At 28.9% G+C, this 19,604-nt stretch overlaps 1 protein-coding gene across 1 annotated transcript in view; it reads right to left on the bottom strand.

Moving 5' to 3' along the window:
• Positions 1-18,998, bottom strand: part of LOC106687509 (cytoglobin-2) — a 389,676-nt gene extending 370,678 nt beyond the window's left edge. The window contains exon 1 of the mRNA XM_067052441.1: positions 18,917-18,998. The gene's annotated coding sequence lies outside the window, so the exon portion shown is untranslated. The remainder of the gene's footprint in view (positions 1-18,916) is intronic.
• Between the last annotated feature and the right edge of the window lie 606 nt (positions 18,999-19,604).

Below are 19,604 nucleotides of genomic sequence, written 5' to 3'. Positions count from 1 at the left end.
ATATATTAATACAAAGATTATAAGCAATTATATAACAATGATGTAACTAGTTCTCCGAGATTTCTCTTTTGGAAGTTCCCGGACTATTTTAATGAAATATAAACAGTTAGAATCGAAAATTACGCAAATCCTTCATGTTTTAAAGAGAAATATTTGAAGGATTTTTTAGGGTCTTCCATTGCATTAAACAATATGAATTATCAGCATACACAAAGCTTTCGCTACACATCAACAGTAGGTGTTGCCTGGAAGTTGAAAAGAAATAGTGGGTTTGTGAAACTACAGATGTACACCTACTAAGTTTATCTCTGGCGTTTGATAGACTAAAAAAACTTTTTCATGACGAAAAACTATATTAGGGCGTAAAAAGATTTTTTAAAGTAGGGCTGAACTAACTTAAATTTAAACGTAACTTAACCTAACTTTTAAACTATGAGAACATATATATTGGCGTTCGCCTTGTTTCTTCATTTAAATCACTCCTATTCCAATATCTTTTCACATCTCAAACCGACACTCTCTAATCATAAAATTTTTATTTAAAAAATAGAAATTGCTGTACTTATCCAATAATGTATGTATTGTGTCATGTTATATTAGGCGTTTGTAAAGTGTGATACGTCCGATGGTATATATGGATATATTTATACATCTGTATGTGTAATGTAACTACACACATCACATAGGGGTTGATTATGAATTAATTAATTATTTTATGATCTTTTATTTGTTTTGTTTTTTCTTTTTATTTTACATCTTATTTTGTTCACCGATATATTTAATATTGCTGATATAATATAAACTAAGTTTTTTTTATTATTGTACTTTGTGCTTAGATACGATTTCTTTTAATTGAACATTTCTAATTATTATGAAGGAACATTATCCAAAAATATAATTTATTATATGGGATTGAAAATTTTTAGTCAGGTTAAGAAATGATATTACTTACTTGTATGAACAATATTTACTAGTTAAAGCTTAAAATGAAGTTTAACTGAAAAATCCGAATGTGTTCCGAATATTATGTTTTTTCATGAACATTTTTATGGAGATAAAACTTTAAGGGGTCACCTTCTTATTAAACCACGTTAAATAGTTCTTTAAAACCATAAAACTACATAAAGCTACTATAAAAATTTACACATGCCTGATTATTTTATTTTCACTGAATTCTTTGCTTATTTAATGAAATATAATTGCTCTTATTAACAAAGACCTAAAACTTAATGACAAACTTATGCTTGGTAAAACGTGTCTTAGGCAACTAATTTGCCTTAGGTAAGTTTATTCTGATGCGGCAAAGCTAATCATAAGTCTATCAAAGTTATCATCAAATCTTGAGAAAACTCAACGAGAAGCTTCCGAAGTCCTCAGAAGTCTGGTTATTAACACCTTCATAGTCAATACCTAAGTACAAAGCCAATATAGGTACTTGTAAAACAATTATAAATTTACCTATAACAGTTATTCTAACAGTTCCTATAATGAAGGAGAACTGTAAATTATTTTAATTCCAAGGCATTAGTTTGGTAGTATAAATTTGTCATTTCTATTTAAATAAAATATGAATAAATTTAATAAAAAAGGAGGCTACGAAAAAAAAAGTTATTAACAAGGGCTAAGCAATTAAAAATACATTAATATTATATTTTGTACTTACTAACTTTTCCACTGGAGGGTGTGAATAAAATTATATATATCGTATTATACAAAATGAGGGATGAATAGTAAATAAATAAATACACTTTAGTGAATCGAGAATATTTTCTCCAAAAAAGTTCTAACGATTTTAATTATACTCGATGTATCGATGTATAATTAAATGGTATATAATAGCAGGTAAACCTGATGAAATAGTTTGACATGACTTTAATGAATTTCTAAAAAATCTTCTTCTAAATAATCTTTCATTTTTATTTATTAAAAAAAACAAAATAATTCTCATGGTCAACGATTAAAAATAGTGGATAAATAAGACAGGAGTTCAGATCGGCGATATGCGAGACCACCCGATCGCCAGATTTTGAAAAATTTTGATTTTAAGAAACCCTAAAATACGATTTTTTATAGTAAGTAAAAATTTAGCGATGCTCATCCCTCACTTTATTTATTTTTTAAGTTTTAATTATTAATAAGAAAAATAAATAAGTATTTTAACTTTATTTCGTTTTTTTTCTACCTATTACCTTTATTACCTAATTTGCTAAATTGCTAAAGTATTATTGGATGAGTCACAATTTTTTAAGCATGTTAAAAAATTAACAAAACAAGACAACAGAAAAGATCAAAGCCCAAAGTTTCAGGAGAGTTATGGCCTTTTACCAAACTTCATTGTTATGATTAAATTTTATAATATATTTAAAATATTATGACTCACTTCAATAATGCTGTGGAAAATTAGGTAAGAAAACTAAATAATGTTAAAATACTTATTTATTTGACTGTTTTTATATCAATAATAAGAAATTAAATTAGATGATTATATACAATTTTGGATAGCTTATTTAAAAATTATATATAACAATTAAACTTTACTTAAACTACTTCAAACACATGCTTTGCATTTTGTTATGGTTTAAAATTCATACACCTTATTCATTAGATCTTATTGGGAGACATTAAAACAATATTTTTCAAACGAGTTGCAATATTTGTTTTTTAAATGTTATAGATCAATTATTCAAATATAATTCGAGCTTGGTCGATTGTTCAATTTATATAATAATTTAACTTAAAAAATTAGTACAAAATATTTTTTATGCGCTTTATTTTTGAGAATTAATATTAAATTTTAGAAAATAACCATCAATGAGGCCATACTAAACAATGTAAAAATAAAATATAATTAATATTTTAATATAATATCTGACACTTAATTATATACTATGGTAAGCAGAAATTTATATAGAAAATTACGTACGATAAAATAAGAAAATATATCGATAGGCTTAGAACTTAAAGAGTTTTCTGCCAACCCGAAATTAGCCTACAACGGGTGCTATAGGCAATACAACAGTACCACACGACACAACGGCATGACATGTGTGTATGTAGTCCACTTCCAAGGCTGACTAGGTCGATTATCCTACAAATTCACCTTTCGACCTTTATATAATGAATTACAAAATTATATTTTTAATTCGTAATAATATTTAATGATTAACTAGTTTTTAATTATTGAAAAATATATTTATATTCAGTAAATTATAAATGTGTTAATAAAGAATGTGTAAAACAATAAGTATACTGCATAATTGGAGTATTATCAATTACCATTTTTTACATAATACATAATGCTTATTTCGAATGAAATTTGCCGTTAAATTATATTTAGGATACAGATAAATTTTAGATCTAATTTTCTTTTTTATTATATAGCCTAAAAAAATTGTTTCGATGATAAATGATCATAACATTAATGGAATCTAGAGGCATGGGATTGGACGATTGTTCAATTGAGCACATTTTGAAGGGCCTGGTATTAACTAAATCTTTGAGTAATCTTTTTTATGATTTCATATAGTAGAGCTAAATTAAATAGAGTATTTTTTTTCTAGTTCAGGAGCTAAAAAAATAAAATCAGTAAAATTCGTTTTTGCCAAAAAAGAAATCACTATGCAGTATAGTTTTTTATGCAATGCCTTTATCCCGTTCCTCACTGAGGAAGATGAAAAGAGGACTTGACCTGGATTGTTTTGAATAAAGCCTACTCGAGTAGAGAAATAGCTGCCACAGCTTAGAAGTAATAAAACATGTATCACTCTTCCACTGTCTCGGCGAGAACCAATTTTCTCAACCTGTTTCATAAAAGAAGACTAGACTATCTTTTTTAAATACTTTTTTATGGGTTAAAAAAAATGTATTTATCTACGTACACCTATTATTAAGGACATCTCAACAAATGACTGAGTGTTAAATCAACTTCACAAGTATTAATAGTACAAGAGCCCAATACGAGAAAAAAGGCAGTTATTTCACCCCAATTTTTGATTATTTAATTAAAAACTAGGTATAATTACTAGTCAAAATTGATGAGTCTGCAGTATAGGTAGGGGGAATAAAAAATGACGGCTGTTTCAAAACCTTAAAAATAATTAATTTTTTATTCGGAGCTCTATATCTTTAAACCTACCAACCACTGAGAGTATAATTTAAAGTAGAGTAAATTTGCTAAAATGTAAGCCCTAATAGAGTTATTTACGTTCAATAGTTCTCGAGATATACCTTTTTAAAAAGCAACATTTCATAAAAATATACAGAGCATAGTGAAAGATCAGTAATTAGTGCATTTATTTTGAAAAATCTGTATCTCAAAAAACATTTGACGTACAGATATCTATTAGCACTCAAAATAAAGCTAGTTTAATAGGCTATAAAGTAGTTTATATGATTTATCTTCGTAGGAATAGTAATTTACATGATATTTGCTAAAATAAATTGATTTATGGTTGTTCGGACAAATTATCATATGCTAAATTTATATTCATATGTGAATATCATAAAAACTACTACACCTACGAAGATAAGAGTCATAAACAACTTTATAGTAAGTTAAATTTTCTTAATTTTGAGTGTTGGCAGACATATGTATGTCTTTTGGGTCTAGAGATATATTTTTTCAAAATTCCAACATTTTATACGAATAACTAGGAGTTAACATTTTGTGATTTTATTTCGTCAAATATCATAAAAACTACTACTCCTACAAAGATAAATATTATAAACTATTTTATAGTAAATTTAACTACCATTAATTTAAGTGCTGACAGACGTCCTATGGTTTCTGAAATAAAGTTTTTCATAAATCAAACTTATTGTCCGAACAGCTATAAATCAATCTATTTTAGCAAATATCATGAAAACCACTATTCCTACGAAGGTAAAGGTCATAGACCACTTTATAGTAAGTTAAACAAGCTTTAATTTGCTTTTAATTGACATCTGTACGTCACATAGTTCCTGAGATATAGATTTCTCAAAATAAATTAACTAACTACTGATATTTCAGTACATTTTTATGAAATCTTGCTTTTTAAAAGCTATATCTCAAGAACTATTAGACGCAGATTGCTCTATTAGGGCTCATATTACAGCAAAATACTAAAATATTTTCTAGTGGTGTTGGTGTTTTTTAAAGTTTTGAAACAGTCGGCATTTTATACATAGTTTTCATTAAAGTAATCAAAAATTGGGGTGAGATAACTGGCTTTTTTTCTTTCCGGCTCTTGTACTATACGAAATTAACTCATAAGCTTTTCACAGGTTAAAGAAGAAACTTTGCCAAATGAGGAATTCGTCGACACAGTTGATTATAAAAGTTTCTTTTGAGAAAAATTAACTCAGAAACCAAAACAAATCTACCTAATAGTACAAGTTCGGAAAGGTAAAATATATATTCTCTTATATTTTATCACAGTTGTTTTGTTTGTCGTTCTCTTGTTATATTTTGTTTATAAATGTATAAACTAGTAATATAAGATATTTTTTTAATAATAAATTATTATACTAGTATAATAATAATAAGAAAATCATTATTGAATACGCTTTACTTATAACTGTTAGCAAGATACCCTACATTCATATTATCAATCATTTGATTGTGTGTTGAATGGAAAACTATAAATATTTTAATCAATATTAATATATTTATTCCATTAAATGTATCGATTTTTTTTTCATATCACTTAACTTGTCTTTTCCTTTATTGATTAATTTTTAAAATAAGCTAAAAATATATAAAGAATAACAGATTTATTCTTAATTAAAGTCAAATGTTCAATTTTTACAAGTCGGTATTAACATCCAATGATTTAACTTGACATTTACAATTCACTGTACTTAGGCTATGACCTAATTGAACAAGCATAGTGAGGTGCTATCTAGGAACGCACAGAGAGGCACAAAAAAAAACAAAAATCCTACTGGTGTGATTCTTATGATTTTTTTACTCCGGGTACAAAAGAACTTATAATGCCTAAACTAAACCGTTTTAATGTTATAAGTAAACTAGACGACAACAATAAAATATGAGGTGTAGATAGTTGATCGTAGATTACTGATTGGAGAAGATGGTCGGGGGGATTAAAGAAAAACATGAATAAACAAAAAATTATTTATTTATGCCGAACTTTCGACCTGAGTTTCAGGTCTTCATCAGGGAGTCAGCGAGAATATTGGCTAAAAACAATGAAATATCTATCAAAATTATTGAGGAAAAAATGCAGTGAATCACATCAAACCACTATTATTTATAATAAAACTAAAAAAAAAAAATAATTTGTAGCAGTTCCATTCTACACATATGTGTATTTCCCACATTTTCGCAATGTTTCGATCCTTTCCATTGGCTATTTTCTAACTTTTTTTCTTATACAGCTTTATCACTTTATTAAAGTTATATATTTTATAAGTATTACTCCTGAACAAAAATAAACAACCAGAATAAAGTCATTCATAATAAATATTAAAACAAGTTACATTCAAGTCGATTCCTTGACATATGTGAAATTTGTGTACCCATTAAAGCAGCTAGTAAAATTCCTTAACTATAAGGCAATAAATAACTACGACAATGGTAAAATAAATTTTATAGAATTATTAAATATTTAACAAATGTTGAAACATTAATTTTAAGATATCGGTTCATAAGGATGATTGATCGTAATTATTTTTTAAAAATATCTAAAGAACAATGACTATGTCAAGCTAATTAAAAATTTACTACGATTATTCTATTATTTTTCCTTTCTGGCATGATTTTGTCAAGAATGATAGAGAGAACATATAAAAATTCTGTAAATATCTCTATTCTGGGGTCACTTTTTTTTTTTTTTTTTGGAACAAGTCTTTATATTTTAAAACATAATACAGCCTTTTATAACACGAAAAAATGAAATGATATTTGTGAGCTTTCAATTAAGCCCTTAATACAGTCAAAACGGTTTTGAAATCATGAAGTATTATAATGCACTTAAATACTACTATGGGACAGCCAATGAAAATCGAAGTGTTATAGCAAGTAGACCGATAGTAAAAAAATACAATATAATTAATCTATTATGTCTACAAGACAATATCTGGTTCATAACGTTTATTTTCATAGGAACGCCAGTTTATTTGACATAATATTAATTTTTCGTTATTTGGAAAAATAATATTGTTTTTGAAAAACTGTACATCGAAAAATATTGAACGTAAAGAGCTATATTTTAGAAAATGTACCCTGCTTTAAATAAAGCACTACGATTTTTTTTTCTCCAGGTAGTATTTTAAGAAACTAAAATGAGTCAAATTTTTAAGTTTTTTCTCGAAAATAAACTTCTAGGAGAGTGCTCTTCAAATTCTTGAATATTTACTTTCGACTGACTTTATCACTTTATCTCTTATATAGTCGATACAGTAAATAACGTGTATTTTTTTATTTATCTGAATGAATTTTTGGAACCGTCACCATTTTTTATTACTTATGTTTGGCAGAGCCATCAATTTTGAATCTTAACTGTATGTGGTTTTCATGAAGGAATTATAAATTAGGGTAAAATAACTTTTTTTTCTCTCTCCTTTGCGACTCTTGGACTTGAACGTGATATAAGAAGAGAAAGCATAATAATATTTAAAATAACTCCTTATTGTGATCTTTCTTAGTTACAGCAAAAATACACTGTTAAAAGATAAACACCAGGAGGAATCTAATCAACGTGTCTTAACGCAGGATGCTCACTGAGAGGAGTAGCTATGTGGACTCCAGCGACTGGACTCAGTGGTAACGAGGCACTTGTGATGAAGCCATTAGAGTTGATGAGGAGGGTCAAGGGGTAACCTGGTTCAACTTTTATTTTATGATTTTTTTCTCTTTTTCTCTTCCCGACCACTTGAACCCAGTTAGGAGCTTAAATGGATCCATGTCTATTCCCCTCGGTCTCCGACCCTCGCTTTGGTGACTTCTTTGATTGCTATAATAAATTTACAGACTTCTGAAGGAGTTATTGTTAAGCACCTTATCGAGGAAGTTAACGATTACACTTGGGACTTATCACCGTATCGCTACACACATTTTCACATTTATTTAAGACGCAGTTAAACTTAAACTTTATATAAATTTTTATTTTTCTAATTAAATTAAACTAATCAATTGAGTGCTAATTTTAAATTGGAAACTAGATATTTAAACTAATATTATGCAGTCATTTTAAATAAAATTTATTTATGATTAATATGGTTGAATTTTTAGTAATTGTTTATAATATGATTTTTAATAAAAAAATAAATCAGAAAATAGACCAAAATACAACTTGAAACATAATGAATGTAATATGACATTGATAAGCTAGTTGGTAGTAGTATAATAAAAAATATAATAGTAAATGTTAAATAAAATAGTTGACAATATAGCTATACAAACATAAAATGGTGGATGTTAATTAATAATAAATATGATTACTCTTATTCATTTGTGTTTCATTGGTTAATTAAATATATAATATGACATGAACAGAATTAAAAGAAATTAAAATTAAGTTATAATAATTTATAATTAATGATATTTTCAATATTTTAAATAATATTATTATACAATTAATTATTGTAAATAATGAATTCTATTAATTAATAGATTGTCTTTGATAATGCACAGGTTTGCCGAAACGCTGCATATTTCAAATTAATTAATAAAGATTATGTGAAGATAAATTGATATAATAATTGACCATATAATTTCAAATAGGTCAATCATCTTTTTAATTGATATTAAATAATAAAAAATAAAATTATAATCGACCAATATTTCAATCTATGTTATCCATAGGAATAAATGTATATACAAAGGGACATACGAGAAAGTTAAAACGAGAAACTAAAAACTTTTTTTTTTACATTAATCTATTGCCTGTTAAAAGTAATTGAATTTTAATTGGTTTATGTTTAATATTTTTATTTATTTATTTTAATATAGCTCACGCATCTTTACAAGTTACATAGGCTTGATTAAAATGCAAATACTTTGTCAAGTCCCGTAATAAAGGTAAGCCCCTCGACTCGTCCCAGCTACTTTTCAAATTCTTTCCTTGTAATATTTGCTTCAGGGAATTCCTCCTAATCTAATCCAAGCTTTTCCTTTTGAGCGGAGTCCCCCTAAAATAAACCATGCACCCTCTTCTCTTTATGTGAACATCCTTACTTTCAATAATCTTCACCCTTCTCCGAGTTCAGAAAAATCCTTCAAAGACAAATACGACATGTCATTAGATCTGCAATAGTTAATTTTTGTTTTATAAACATGTTTTCTTTCAAAATCTAAATGACATACTAATCTACTTAAGAGATGTTTTTGATGGAAATATAGAAAATAAATTTTATTCTGGATGTTCTCTTCAGAAGAACACAAATATAACCAGAAACTGAAAAATGAATATAGTTTAGTGTATACTTTCTCTACAAAATAAAATAAATTCTTATTCTAGATTAAAAATAAAAATAGTAAAAAATAGTAAAGAAAATTAATGAACAGAAAATAATTAATTCATATTAAAAAAAGCATTCACTTCTAATGATGGTATACAATGTATAATATATAAATAAATATAAAATCCGTAAACAAAATATAATAAGTTCTTATTCTGAATTAAGAATAAAACAAGTATCAAAATCAAATGAAAGAAAATAATCAATCATAGTTTTAAAAAAATATTTGCTTTTGATAATCTTATAAATGTTTACAATATAAAATCTGTAAACAAAATAAAATGAATTTATAAACTAAATAAAAAATTAAAGAAGTATAAAAGTCAAATATAAGAAAAGAAAATAATCAATTCATACTTAATTAATTTATTATATTTTAAAGTTAAAAAGCTGTTTGAGAGTTGGAGTGAGAGAAATGCTTTATTGGATAACAAGCAATGCTACCTAAATACTGTGGGTTTCCACAAATACATAGCATACTATTAAATCCTAGGATATATTATAAATACTAACATTAGTAATTAACAAATTTATTTTAAAATATAAATACTTAAATAAGTTGCTGTGATACTTCATCAGTCCAGAAAAAAAATTGGGTTATTATGTGAAAAAACTGAGTAAATCAAATGTCTGGTCCATTTTCAATCTATAATGTGAGTGTCAGTCATTGAAAATGAATAAAAACTATTCTACTCGTTTTGTTATAATACGAAGGATATATTTTATCTCCAAAATAAATTTATAAGTAGTAATTAAAAAAGTATTTAATAAAATTAATAAAAATCTTTTTCGAGCTACAGTTGATTTTTTTTTATTTCAATTCCCTGATTTAATCATTTATTACAAGTGAAGGCCATCAAAAAATACGTCTCAGTATTTATTGTTATCAGTAAAAAATGTTCGTTAAGATGTTTCTCCTTCACTCTATCACCCATTCTCTCTCATTTGAACATTATTCATAATTTTTTAAAGCTATGATTGAAGGTATCCCTGCTTTGCAGACTGGTGAAGATGTTATGCCGCTGAATATGTATTAATTTTTTCTGCTCGAATTATGATTTTTGGAAGTTAAATCTGCGCATATTCAAACAATGACCCTATGAATTTTTACTGTTTAAAAACAAACGCATTGTTTAAGGAAGATTCGTCTCAACCATCGTTTTGTAGGCCACAGATATGAAAATTGATTATAATATAATAAAATTGAATATCCTGGATCAATGACAATAGTTCCAAATTAATAAGTAGAAGTCTCGGAGAAAAACCTACGGCCATAGGACTTATTTTTTGTTTATTTGTGTATATTAGTGCTAATAAAACCTGTCAATTCTGGAATCGTGAGTTTATACATTCACATTTTATTAGACCTTAACATCCCATTCGTTGCAGATTTGACCCAAAACAGATATGCGTCTTTTTATTCCAAACTTCCTAACCCATTAATTCTTAATCTTTCATCCTTAACAATCCCTGATAATCCTCCGAGGCGTCTGAAAAGAAGATGGCCACGGAACCTTCTAGTTTAAATTAATGTTTGAAGTACCACCAATCGGTGGTTCCTTCCCAAGATTTTCAAGTGTATATGAAACATACAACATATTTACCTGTTGTATTATTTTGTACAGTTGTAAATTACAATAAATAAATAATTAAAAAAAAAAAAAAAATTATTAACTTTGACCGTTATAGAGGAGTGAAAAGTCTTGATGGTGTATAAAATTGGTGTCCGCATTCGGAGTGGAAGACTTCAAATGCATTAAATTTACACCTTGTTGATCGGAGCCTTAATTAAGTTGTGTTTTATTACAGGTTTCAATTATAGGGGGTGTCAGTTAAGAGAGGTTTCACGAATATTTTTAACGTGAAAAAACTAATAAAATAATCCCACATATAGATTAGAGATATATTGTTTATGAATTCATTAAATTAGCACTTAATTAAAAATAATAATTACCTTAACAAATAGTTAAACAAACAATTTTGCAGTTTTATTATCACAAGTAATTTTCCTATGTTTTATAAAGTTATATTTCTGCTAAGGCTCAGCTTTTTTGAAACAGATGGGCTTTAAAAATGAGTAAAGAAAGCCAGATGTAATTCCTTAAGCCTGCTTTTCTTCCTGAGCTTAATCCGGATTAAACCTGTTCTTTTAAAACTCCGGAGGGAATGCTCATTGTAATGCTAACTTAAAAGGGCAGCTTTCTTCTTTGAATACAAAAATCAAGCATTTAGAACTAATTAGGATCATTTTTTTCAATTTTTTTTTAGTTTTGCTATACGAATTTAAGTTCAAAGCGCATTGCAGATTTGTGGGGATTGTAGCAACTCAAGATGTGAAAAAAAAAGTTAAAAGCTTAAAGGTTAAATTGTGATATTCGAATTATCAAAATATACATATGATAATAAAAAAAAGTAGTCAATATTTGAATAAGACTCTCAACGGTACCACAGCACAGGTATCCACGAATGTTCTTCAATAGACAAAGAAGTATGCAAGAAGAACTGGGTCTTTCAAGTCAAAATCTAGCCGCAGCAACTAATAGCCTCAATGAACTAAACGAGATCTACAAAACGGGAATACAAAATCTGAAGAAGACCATCATAGAAAAAATGGAAAATCATCTCCTGTCTCTAGACATCAATAGAGCTCTAAATTCAAATAATAACCCAGTCTACAGAACCCACAGCCGTCTAGATTTTACTCCTGACGAGTATTTAATTTTTAATGCTTGTATGGACAAAACGCGAGTTGCCATCGATTAAGAATCTCAAACCCACACGCCATAAATATATATCTGCACAATAAATCTTATATTCTGCAGTCCCTGTAAACAATATATATGTAACAGCCTTCAGCATCTTCTTCCGCAGTGCCCATAAAAAATAATAAATAAAAATCGGCTGAAATACTTTTTTAGGTGGTTAATTTTATGAAAACTAAATTCTCGAAATTCCATATAAATCTTTCTAATTATTCTAATCCTTTCGTTCACCCATCCCTACAATCCGTCTCGAAGCTTGTAACGGCAGTGACCAACAGACCTATTGTAAAATAAAAATCGATAATTGGAGTTCTGGCAATTTTCATATTCCTCCACTCAAGTATTTTTGTGGCTTTAGCGCACTTACTCAGCCTCCACCGCCTCATCACCTGTATGAAGTATGCCTTCAACCGCATTGTAAGACACACTTTTGGTTGGCTGGTTTGAATGGACTGTATAATTAAAAAATGCATGATTAAATGTAATAAAATTTTATTGTTTTGTGTTACAAGAGGTGTAGAGGGTGACGGAAAGAAAACATTATGATTAGATTGTTAGTAGAATTTTGTATGACTGGGCTATGGAAATTGTAGATCTAACATTGAGATGGTTGATGATGATGTGGATGTTAACTATTGCTAGATGGACTTACTCCATGGTTCTTTCTTCCCTCCACATTTTTAGGCCTCTCTCCTCTCTGCTGCCGGGAACCACTCAAGTAAATCTACTCACTCAAGTAGATATTAATGATGAGTTAACAAACGAAAAAGATGGACGCTTCTGGCTCAAGACAAGATGGCTATCCTCTCATTTGTCTGGGTTACTTCTCTTGCCAACGAGAGCGCTGGAGGAAGTGAGATTTGGCTGTTGGCCACATGGGGCGCTACTAATCTTATACATGGCAGCCTTTCCGATTCAACCTTTCGGTTGCCGTAGGTTACCAGGAACATCACCATTGACGCGGTGAGATAGATGTGCTGGGATCCCAAAGAGCCCTGCTTTAACCCTGACACGTGAGGGATAGAGAATGCTTGGGGATCCTAAGGTCGATAGTATATAGTTTATAGTATATAACAGTGTAAATGCGACTAATGATTAATTTTCATTTTATTTATTATTATTATATTATGTACATAGTATGATAATGTTTATTTTATTTATCCATCTGTTTATACATATATATTTATAGAAAGATTTAAATTATTTTTATGTATTTTTTCATTTATTTATATTCTTATTTCATATATTTTTTAAATTTTAGTATAAATATGATCAGTTATCACTGTTACCTATAGCCCAACAACATTGCAGCACATTATAATATTTATCAATAATTAAAGTTTGATTTAAAAAGATAAATAAATAAAATGATCAAAAAATGGCAGAGGAAAAAGTTGTAGGTCAATCTTTATACTAAGGAAAGGTATTGCTTTTTATTTTCACTGCATATATGAATTATATAGTGAAGTGTATTGCTATAGTTCAAAATTTCAAATTTCAGTAATAGAGGAAAACACGTTTTGAGGTTCTTGAGTCTAAATAACCAAGTCTCGGAGAATGATCTATGTGTCTGTGTGTAATCAGCATTGCTCAGAATCAAAAAGTTGTATGAAACTGAAATTACATATTTGAGGAGAGTTCTTGTGACAGCATTTTTTCTCTCGATATTATCTACCGGAAGTTAAGTTTATAGAATCAAATTTCAAATTTTTTTATTTTCAAAAACGGCTATAAAGATTTTGAAAAAACTCCAAAAAAAGTTTTTTAATATCTTGATTTAATATCAAGATTTTTTACTCAGTGAAATATCCTGACACGACTTGAAAGACGACTGCTTAAAACAATTAATTTGAAAAAATTAACGGTTCTCATTGCTAGCAATAAAAACAATGAATCGATACAAAATATAAAAGAATATCAATTTTAAAGAAAGGTCAAATAGAGTCGATCCGATTTTAACAATATAAGCCAAGAACCCCCGATGATCTTTTCCTCTGGTATTACGGATTATATTAATTAAATTAAATTGTTATATAATAGGCAAGAACAAAATTTATATTCGTTATTTCCATTTCCAGAATCACAAAAATACAGATTTTTATAGCAACAGGAAGGGATTTTTTTTTCATAATTCTAGCCTTTCCTAGTTGAAAGATTTTTTTTGTTTTTCGAAAATCAAAAAACTAGCGGTATCATCAACAGTAGACTTCCAATCTTAGCAAAACTTGGGTATGAATGTACGATGGTAGGTGAAAACCTTGTGAAGTTCGCACCGCACCGCACATTTTATTTTCGAAGGCTTGACGAAATTGAGCATTCTTCAATTATATGCTTTATCTATAATGGGGACTGACAGGTTTGGCATATAGGTTGGTCCTCTTTTGTGATTAAGTGGAGGTGTGTTAATTTGGAATGTCCTATTCTTACTCTTGCAACAACCACTTCTTCTCTTCTGTTTCCCCTTATGGCACTTCTCCACTTGTGCGTGTTTTTTTAACATTTCTCAGTTTATTGGTGAGTGGTACGTCAGCCCACACTGAATCCCAACTTTCTGTTTCTTAAAAATGCCTATCGGCTCGTAAATTTGGACTGGTGGAACGTTCATTGTAGCAGCTCGCTTCGGCGGTGCATATACTAAAAAACATTGAAAGATACATAGCTCTTCAAAATATCTAGTTCTCAATATCATTATTATTTTTCAGGCACATCGTAAGCAATGGTTCCCAACCCACTGAAGTCTAAGTCGAAGTATAACTGGAAGATCTCAAAGCCGGAAATTGAACGAGATATGGCTTACCCCAATTCCCGTCTTAGAGCAAAGGGTGCCCAGACTAAAATAAGGTTCCTCAAAAGTGTATTTTGTGTATATTTGTCTGTTAAAACTTTTCAGATAAAAAAACAAACACCAGAAAACTAATAAAATAGTTCTTATACTAAATTGCAACTTCTTGGTACATTGATAATTATTTTACTCAAAGGTGCGCAAGCCCTTAAATTCTAAATAATTTACCAGAACAATTATTATTGTTACATTTCAGGCCATACATGCTGGCAGATGTTAACTTCATCTAATTAATAGTTAAATGTTTTTAGTTAATAAAAATAAGCCTCTGTAAACAATAAAATAAATCGATTTTACATAAATTTTATTGTTCTATTTATCGGACCATTAATGTTGTTTAAAAGGACTGATAATGTTATATAAATTAAAGCTCTTGTATTAGACCCACAGAGGCTGATAACAGCGCAACATAACTTCCCCTAAAGTAAATGAAGAGCCCTTAAAGGGTGTATTCGAAGAAAATTTTCACTGTTAGCTCGTGGAGTGTCGCGATAAGGCATGACCGAGAAAAGCCTAAAAATCAACAAAAGAAATCTCATCTCCTCTTAAATTGCCTCTGAAAAAGTGGCTATTCTTTACATCGTTTTCCAGTTTTTCACGACTGAACTTCATAGTGCTTAGAGTTTGGAAAATATTTTTTTTTCTTTTTTAGCAGGTACATCAGAAATTTAAAATATGCACTTCATAAATTGAATTAATTGCGTGTTTTAACATTTTTCATCATCTAACGAAAAATTAAATATATAAATATATATAAAGAAAAAAATTAAAGAAAGTAAATGTTTAATTACTTTTAAAAAAATAAGAATAATATATTAATAATAATACATTAAAATTTGTAATTTTTTAATTACCTACAAATCTGTGATGAGACCTCAGGGTAGCATTTCGTTTTTTTTTTTTTTTTATTTAAATTGATTAAATTATAACCAAATGTACAAAATACATAAATAAAAAACTCAATAGTTTGAAATCGACACCATCAGTCACAGTCTATATAAGTCGTTCAAATGACCGCCACCCAGCCTTAATGTAATCCTCCCACATAAGTTTCGGCCCACACCGAATATTTTGGAGTCTGCGTTTATTACCTTTTAATATATTAGTTTCATACCAAGTCCTACAACTTTACGCACTAATTTTATTTGTCACAATGCTGATATTTCAATTATAAAGTATTGGTATTAAAAATAATTATGATGTTATAGTTAATATATTTACTGGGATCTGTGAGTGAGAAAATTGTAGGACAGTCAGGTCTCATTAGACAACATTATACTGTTAGTTTATTAAACATCTCTTGTTATTAAGTTTCTCAATTTAATCAGTGATGAAAATAAAGATAATATAACATAGGATAGGGCAGTCATTGTGGGTTTTGTAGAAGGAAGTGCCTGGAAGACAATAATTTACCCCGACAAATACCTTGATTGTTCAGACCACTTAAGAAGTAAAAATTCTAAACGTTATAGAATATTATCGCAGAGCTGAGAAGGTCATAGGCATTTGTTTTTTCGATTTTGTAAACAGTTGTGGCTTAAAAAAAAAAAAAAGTAATTAGGATTGGTGTGGAAATAATTGGTGCCACATATTTGTACGCCACTTGAGTGTCAAATCTATGCATATCTCTGCTTGCACAGATTGATAACTGAGGATGAGATATGGATTAACAACGAAAACATCGTTAGGATAAAGGCATGTTGTGTACCCGAAAAACCTGTCCCCTCCATCTCTTAAACGAAGTTGAGCCTTATTAAGGGAATGATGAGTGTGTCATAGGACATACGTTTTGAGCTGCTTTGAGAGGAATCGATTCCAAGAGGTACCAAAAAAAAAAAAAAAAATCACAAGAAAAGGAGCCACTTTTCTTGTGATGTTGTTTGTAAATAATCCAATTTTTGATAGTTTTCTAGATTTATCTTTCACATGGTTTCAACAGTTCAAAATGTATTGATTAATGCTACTTACAGCTTCGAGCATTCGTCAGGAAATCCCAGATCTTGTCTTGACAATTCTGTCGATTCCACCATGCTTCTCAGACCAAGTAAACTCTGATTACCTATTTTTTATGTTTTTTTTTTTGCAGTGTAAAATATAAAAAACAAGATACCGGATAAGCACTGATTCAATTTTTCACCTCTGGCGATAACGTATTCTGTAAAAATGGTATGTTCTAATCGCCATCACGCTGGCAAGAAGTCATAAATAGTCATGAAAATTATATTATTCAATAAATTTTATATAAGGTATCCCAAAAGTATTAATTGTTTTACTATAAAACGGACAGAACTCAGTAGACTAAATACATAGATCATCATAAATAAAAAAGTATATAAAGTTTTGTTTACAAGTATTTTTTGGGTTCCATCCGGACTATATCTACAAATAATTTTTTATCAATATCAAATCATTGATTATAAAAAAAATAAAAATTTATAATCTACCTGTCTCTAAATTTGAGATTTTACGTTTCAGGATACTTAAAATCCAAAAATAAAATAAAATCTGCCGTTCGAGGTTTTTATCTGAATTCTGGATCGCTTTTTGACTAAGCATACACATCCAGAACTAAAAATATTATATTCTTATTTTAAATGAATTGTCGTTTAATCTCCCTTAGGGACTCGCGATTTTATTAATATTCCATATTACTGAAACGTACCGTTTACATTGCCACGACACAGACCCGTCTCTATATCTAGTTATCAGCTAGATACACGGAGGTATTGGATTGATGGCCGAGGATGGAAGTGCCCGTAGATATGGAAGATGGCTCCAGAGTGGACAGTAATTGCCCATTAGTGATCTGGCTTGGGGCTGTGCGTGCTTCGCATCCCATCAGCACGGTGTCAACCCCATCATCTTGTTCTGCCTAGGGCCATATAGTCTTGTCAATATGTCTAGCGTCATTGTTTATTTATTTAGAATAGCTACCATAAAGGAATGTTTTCAAAGTAAGTGATTTATGAGGGTAAATAGAATATGTTAACTCAATGCTATAATTGAATTGAGAATTGACAACAAAAATTGTTATAACCTTTATATAATTAAAAATCAATCTATCAATTATTTATTTTTTGGATATGTTATTATTATATATTTATTCAATAAGTCATTTAAGTATATAATATTAGGCAATAAAAAATATTCTTATTAATAGAACGATATATCGCGAGCCACTTTATAGTCACGTGTGTTGAGGCGCCACTCGAATCTGCAGCGGTACCGGTTCGATTCCAGTATGGGCGGTTGGACTTTTATTTCGGGCTGTCTCAGGAAATGTAAACAACCATCCCATTCTAGTAAGGATAGGTTCTTTACCTACAGTATAAAAAAATTCGTGAAATATATTCTTTTTCATTTCCCGACCATTTAGGGTCTTTTACCCCTTATTTATATTAAAATAGCTTTTATATATTTTCCTTGTTGATTATAACATATTTTTGTGCTGTGTCTTCACATTGCATTCACTTATGATTATCTAGAAACTTAATTAGTAAATAAAGCTTACATGTAAAATTAGAACATAACTTGAAAAAATATAATATATGGATCGTTATTCAGAAGATATGGGAAAAAAAGCCCCCGAAACGTCGATAAGTAAAAAGAAAAATATAACTGAAAGGAAAAAATATTTTTTTATAAAATACTATTTAATTCTAGAATAAATCGATATAAGTGTCTAGTGTTCAATTCATGACTTCGTGTCACTGTTTTTGCCGATGTCTGGATCCAAATTTCAAACACATAACAGGCTTATAAACTAGGCATCAGATTAATAACGATGTATCAGATATGAGAATGAGCAGTAGTTTTTTAATTTTTGATATTACTGGAATAAATTACTCACCTATTTCCTTTTCAGCCAATCCCTGATGTACTTGGGCTAGTATGCGAAGGGGTCACTGAAACAAAAATTAAAATTAATTATTGGAAGATCGTTGATTAACAGTGTAATATATATAAGGAATATGGACGCGGTGCGATCATACAAAAACAAAACAAAAATAGTGATTAAACTGTTTAATGGGAGCCAACGTTTTGCCCCATATTGCATCGCTTCGTCAGGGATAAAAAAGATACAAACACTTGAAAAAGGTAACAAAGTAAGCAAATAGATAATATGAAATAAAAGTAAAAAAAGGAATGGCTAATTATGATTTAAAATATGTTAAGATATATATTAAAATGAAATAAGTAATATGAAGAAAATATATAAAAAAAAAAAAAAGATTTACAGTGATAAACAATTAAGTATAAATAAACAAGAAACAAGTTAGTATAAGTAAACAAGAAATACAAAATAGCATTAGACAAGTAATGAAAAAGGAAATAATAACAAATAAAAAAGTTGATAATAAAGAAATATAAAAATACAGTAAAAACTAAAAGGCGGAAAAAGGGAAATAAGAAAAAAATCAAAAACCAAGAAAATACTCACCCACTTTACTGAATGCAAGTAAGCACGAAGGTGAAGCTGAAGGCAGACGAGAAGACAAACAGGATGAAGAAGTGGGGAGAGGGGTTAGCGGTAAACT

The sequence above is a fragment of the Halyomorpha halys genome, unplaced genomic scaffold (assembly GCF_000696795.3).
Source record: "Halyomorpha halys isolate HHAL.00 unplaced genomic scaffold, Hhal_1.1 Scaffold972.1, whole genome shotgun sequence".
Taxonomy (NCBI): domain Eukaryota; kingdom Metazoa; phylum Arthropoda; class Insecta; order Hemiptera; family Pentatomidae; genus Halyomorpha; species Halyomorpha halys.
Note: the sequence above shows the minus strand (reverse complement) of the source record. Positions and strands in the feature narration are given on the sequence as shown.